The sequence below is a fragment of the Coturnix japonica genome, chromosome 4 (assembly GCF_001577835.2).
Source record: "Coturnix japonica isolate 7356 chromosome 4, Coturnix japonica 2.1, whole genome shotgun sequence".
Lineage (NCBI taxonomy): Eukaryota > Metazoa > Chordata > Aves > Galliformes > Phasianidae > Coturnix > Coturnix japonica.
Genome location: NC_029519.1, coordinates 2,793,405 through 2,799,815, shown reverse-complemented (window position 1 = coordinate 2,799,815; position 6,411 = coordinate 2,793,405).

Genomic DNA, 6,411 nt, shown 5'->3' with positions numbered 1-6,411 from the left:
GTGATATGAATACAGTATGGTTTGGGTTGGAAGGGACCTTTAAGATCTTGTAGTTCCAACCTGCTGCTATAGCAGGGACACGTCTCTCCAGCCCAGATTGCTCACAGCCCCATCCATCCAACCTGGCCTTGAGTGCTGCCATAGAGGGGATATTCACAGCCTCTCTGGGCAACCTGCGCCAGTGTCTTTTCTGCACCACCCAGCTCTTCTGTGGTGGAACTCTTTAAAGCAGAAACTGCAAAGCAGCGTTGCTAAAAGTGAGCAACATCCCTTGACAAATAAAGCTGGGCAGTTGGGTTTTTAGTATTGTTTTTCTCTTAATTAGAGCTGAAGGGGCTGTTAGATTTCATTCTGAGTCTGTTGTTCAGTTTCCAGCCCTGAAGAAAGCTCTCCTCTTGCAAACAGGCATTCTGGCTCTATAAGAGTAGCAGCCACATCTGCCTCAGGCTGCATGGACCACATCAGTCCTTGGTCATCTGCATGAGAAAAGTCACTCTTCAATAAGAGAAGTACCAGCAAATAATTTCCATCAGATGTACTGAGAGAAATGGAGGACTTATGAAGTGGGTTTTTTTTAAGTATATCTATTTTTCTACATTTGAGATTGATTTCTTACAGCCCTTCCTTCGTGTCCTGCTTGCACGCTCATTGCACACCTTGCTGTCTTTGCCTGCTGTTTTGCTGTGGTTAAGGCCCTTGGCTATGGCTGCAGCCTTGCATCTTTCCTGCCTAAGAAATACCTGCACCAGCAGTGATAGAACTGCATTGCCCCAGGTCAGTACTGCTGTTCTGATGCTCTTCAGTTGCAGAGCTGTAAGAAAAGCAATTAGCTCCTCCTTCTTTCATTCTCAGAAGCATTCTGGCTTCAAAGCATTGGTTGGTGGCTACAGCTATTACTCGGATGGTTGTTATAAGCCCTTCCAGAAATGTTATCCAAATGACACTCAGTGTTGCGCATGAAGCCAATTTGCAGGGAAAAAAAAAAAAAGTAATTGGTTTTTAATTAGTCCTTGTTAATAAAGGAAATCTTGTACTAATAGTATTCTAATTATCTAGCCAAAGAGCAGCTCGTGATACAGTCTGTTTGTTTGGAATCCTTTTGCAGTTTATTTGAGCAAGGCCTACTCATCTCTTACAGTAAATATTAATTTATGTTAATGAGAACTTCCAGATAAGTGTGAATTCACAAGTGGAGGAGGCATTGTTAACTTTGGCCTTTTGCTTTTGGTCTCCAGGATCCTTTGTTCTCTCACAAACCCAACAGCAAGCACTATGCGGTGTGGCATAGGCTCCCAAGGGCTTCTGAAGAGTATCTGTTGAGAGGAGCCCTCCCAGGCTCCCCCAGTTCCAAATAAATCCAAGTAAAATAAAGAGGAATCTCCCAAGAACTTCCATCCGTATCATTTAGAAATGGGTAAGCGGTGCTGAACTCAACTACAAACTATATTTAGTTTAAAGCTATTCTGCTCCTATAATCAGTGACTGATGAGTTCGTTATCTGCTGAAATGGGAAGGTCGTGTTCTTGGTCCAGTGAGATATTTATACAAGGATGTAACTGAGATACTTCAGCCAACACTGATAATCTTGTGATGTTGGCTCTGAAACACAAACTTGTATTTCCTGGGAATATCAGTTAGCGGATGGCTGCATCGTTTCTGGTGCAATGGCAGGGCAATTATCAAACGGCTTCCTGTCCTCTTAAATCTCTTCTTTTGAAACCTTCAGAAATCAAAACTACTGCACTTGGATTCCTTCCTGCTCCCCGGCCCCCAGAAATCGAGCTTTGTTTGTTACTTTTGCATTCTTGCCTTTCCATTTGGTTCCATGCTTTGTGCTTGCCTGTCTACCAGTAGCACATGTGGCATCACTGGGCCTTTGATGTGTGTTTCGGGACTTCAAAACTCCCTCAGCTGATCCTGAACTTTTGCCAGTGATTGTGAAACAGCCCTTAATGTGCAGGGTCAGGTTGACAGGTGCTCTTTTGATTAACTTGTATTAAGAATTTCTTTGAAGTTCCTTCATTGTGAACTTGATAGTTATGTTTGGTACCTCAATTAAAATGGCAAGCCATGCTGTGTTTAAGACCAAGCACTCAATTTATTCCAGATTTACTTGACCGTGCTGAAGTTATTACTTGTTGCAAGCTCACACACATGAAAGCCAGGCAATGCAGGTGGGTCCAACACACAGCCTATAGAATCAGTGAGGTTGGAGAAGACATCCGAGATCACCGAGTCCAATCCCAACCCATCCTCACTGGAACAGGTTGCCCAAGGAGGCTGTGGATGCCCCATCCCTGCAGGTATTAATGGCCAGTCTGGATATGGCTCTGGGCAGCCTGGGCTGCTGGTTGGTGACCCTGCACATAGCAGGAGAGTTGAAATGAAATGATCACTGTGGTCCTTTTCAACCCAGGCCATGCTATGACCGAAGCAGATAACTTTTCTCCTATGACATCCTCCTTGTGAGTGACAGTTGATCAGCACATTGATGGAAGATTTATTAATGTATTTCTAAAGGTGGTCCCATGGGAAGCATCCACAAAAAGCATTGCTGCAGGAGGCATGTTCTTAAAAATAAGAGTGGGGAACCAACTTCAAACCAAGGTAGGCACCTGAAATTGCACTGGTAAGATGTGAGAAGTGAATTTACTTACCTTTTTTGTCCTCGATAGCAGCCAGCTCAGTGTTCCATTCAGCCCTCCGCTGTAGCTGTGAGGACGTTCTGACCTCAGATGAATATTTTCGGTCCCAGATGTTCACAGCGATAAAAACCTACAAGTATGGGAAAATTTTTTATTGGGCTTTTTTTTTTTTTTTTTACTTTTTTTTTTAATGCTTGATATTCTCAGGGCATAAATCAGGGAGCCAGCAAGGGACAGATGCTGTGGGCTGGAGGATGAGCTAAGGCAATTTCCTTTGTGAGCTGTTATATCTTTCTTTCCCTTGTGGCAAGCAACCTGCAATGCTGCATGTCCCCCTGCCCCCCAGCATCCCCAGGCCTTCCCTTTGCCCAAGGCAGGGTGGGCACAGGGCTGAACCAGCAGTTGTCTGTCTGTGTTAGTGAAGATGCAGCCATTCCAACCCCATTCCTACTCCTGCATCATGCCTTTATAAGAGTTTCCAATGGGAAATGCGTTGACCGCCATTCCTAGGCTTCTGTACCCCAGAAGAAAAAACAGATTTGTTCCTTTTCTCTGGTGGCAGGTGATGAGGCAGGGGAACATGTGAGTGCAGTTGGAGGTCAGGCAGCCTGTTCCCGACAGAACTTCTTCAAACCCTATTTAAATTCATAATTAACTCTATCGTAAGGCAATTCAGACAGAGCCAGTGCCCAGCTTGAGGACTTACTGGGAACTATGACTTCATTAAGAAAGCATTGGCAGAATGGCCCCAGGGCAGGTGGTGCAACTCCGGGAGATGCTTCAGGAGAAATCAGGGCTTTGAGATTAATACTCGTAATTGGATTAGGAGTGATCGTAAAGTCACTGCTCAGTCACTGGGAGGATATAAGGAGAGCATAACTCACGTCCAGAGGAGTCCAGGCTGCTGTACCCACCGGCTGGGGGTAAGTCCTTACAGATGCAGGCAGACTGCTGAGCTGTTTTCATTAAGGGTGGACAATGATCAGACAAGGGGAAATGGATTTAAACTGAGACAGGGGAGGTTTAGGTTGGATCTTAGGAGGGAGTTTTTCACCCAGAGGGTGGTGACGCACTGGAACAGGTTGCCCAAGGAGGCTGTGGATGCCCCATCCCTGCAGGCATTCAAGGCCAGGCTGGATGTGGCTCTGGGCAGCCTGGGCTGCTGGTTGGTGACCCTGCACATGGCAGGGGGTTGAAGCTATGTGATCATTGTGGTCCTTTTCAACCCAGGCCATTTGATGATATCCTATGATCTCCAACACAGATTGGTATGAGCAAACAATGGATGTAGCACAGAGAGACGGTGAGTGGTGAAACATTGTGCACCAAGTGGGGCACCTCGGTTGGTGCAGGTTTTTACACATGCAGCATGCAGCTCTTGTTCATTGCTGGTGAAAATGCACAGCTCGTGGTGATGCCCACATGGGAAAAGGGTGTTTCGTAGCTGAGAATGTCTTCTGTCAAGCAGTGCCACTGTGCTCTCTGTAGCTGTCGTCGTTTCCCTGGAAATGAATAGGAGGTATTACTTTTAGTGACCTGCATACAGTCATCTCTTGGTAGTGTAAGGCAACTTCAGTTACAGAGCATAGAACCAGTGGGAGTCAGAAAGGGAGCAAGTAGGAAACAGCATGATGATTTGGGGCTCAGTCCATCACTCCCACGGGAACTTTCTGCTTTTCGCAATCAATAGCCTTAAGGCCATAGCTGAGGTGATAGCTGATGTTTTTATCTAAACAGTGTTTGAGCTGGTTGAACCCCACCTGTGAGGTGAAACTGGGCCAGATGCTCATAGCCTGCTGCAGACTGATCTGCTATACGGCTGTTCCCAGCTTTGCTCTCATTTTTGGCAGGCTGCAGTTGCCTTTTAGCTTCCTGAGCATGAGAAATACCATAGAACTGCATTTTTAAAAAATAAGTACAATTCCTTCCCCTGTTTCCTCATTTTGTGTGTGGCCGTAACCTTTAATGCAGCAATGAGAAAATGAACATAAAGTGCAACGTTGTGCAGCTGACAGACTGCATCCCTGCACCCTGCCATAGTGCACAGAGGACTTCAGGAACGGGCACCTGCCACGTGTGCTTCAGGACCTCAACCTGCATTCATTCTAGGGACAGGGCTCTTATTCAGGCAGATGTGGGCATTATGTGGGCATAACTCAGCCTTCAGTTACAGGGGTCCTTGGAGGAGGCGGCTGCTTGGTGCTGAGCCCTGCTTGCTCAGCCCACTGGAAATGAAGGCATTTCTTTGGCTGGGAGCATTTTTGCAGCAGCACGTCCACAAAGAAGTGCATTAACAAATCCTTTTAGCTCTTCAGTAGTTCCTCAGTTCATCTTCGCCCCGGGCTGCTCACATGACATCACGTTTTGGCTCTGGCAATGTGGTGTCCCTTAATGCGTAGTAAATGGAATGCTGATGATTTGTGTGCAAGATGTTGCATCACTTTACCTTCCTAACCCAGGCTGAAGGGCGCTGGTTGGTGCCAGCACTGCTCTGTGAGCTCCTCCAAAGGGCCAACTCAGCACAGCTGCTATTGAAACGGATTGTACAGAGACTCATGTGGGAATGGCCTGGCCAAGCTGCGGCTTTGGAAACCTGTTGTGCTTTGTAGATCTGTGAGCAGTGTTTCTCTTGGGTCCTGCCATGCAGGCCCCTTCTTTTGGCAGTGTTAGAAATGGTTGCTACGTTATCTGGCAAACCTTCTGTCCCCCTATTGCTAGGACCACCTCTGGCCACAGTCAGCCTCCCTAGCATGGTGACAGGAGACAGTTACTGCTCCTCTGCCTTTCTCTTTGCTGTTATCTAGTGTGTGGAGCCAGCCTATAGGAGAGCATCCAGAAGCCCAACTGTACCTGTGAATTTAACTGACTCCTGGTTTCCCTGACCAACAACCAGAACATCCACATCCATGCTGGGCGAGAACATCCAGACATACCTGCACCTTGCTGGGAGCAGTCATACAATCAGTAAGGTTGGAAAACACCACCAAGATCCTCTGGTCCAACCATCAACCTGTCCCCTTTTGTTATTAGCCCTAACAGCAGCGCCTCGTTCAGAGCTGTGACTTTCAGCTCAACTGACAGCATCTTCTCTCAGGACATGAGCTGACCTCCCAGAGGGTGGATCAGCTCCATCCCAATAGAGCTGCTTCTACCTAAAGTCACTTGGGGCAATTCTTTTTCCTTCTGTGGTGTTTCTGTCCGAAAGCAGCCGCCTTCTGATCAGAACCTGATCGGAGTGGTGATGTGCTGGCCTGGAAGTGCTCCAGAGCAGTGAGGGACGTGGCACTGAGGGATGCTGTGATGGGCATGGTGGGGTGAGCTGGATTTGGGGATCTGAGAGGTCTTTCCCAACCTGAACGATTTTATGACCTTAGTCAAAAGATATTTCATGGGAAATAATGCAGAGGAGTTATCCTGTGGTGAGTAAGGAGCCTCACTCAGTTTGAAAGGCCCCAAGGGGAAGCGCAATACAGAATTTCCCATTGAATAAAAAGATGAAGTGGTTTGTTTTCGTGGGTTTTTTGTTTGTTTTTTTCCTTCTTCTCTTTATATCTTCTTCCCACAGCTGAAGCTGTTCAGCAATCAAAAACCCTCGCAGCCTCACCCACCCAATCTGGGCTGCAGAGCCGTAGTGCAGGACGTGCAGAGCCGCAGCAGCCACGTGTTATAGGAGCTGGGAGGTCTATGACCTCTGTATTCAGCAGGGTACTCATGGATTTTCCCAGCCAGGCCCCAGCCCTTTGCTTATCACAGGTCCCATAGCGTG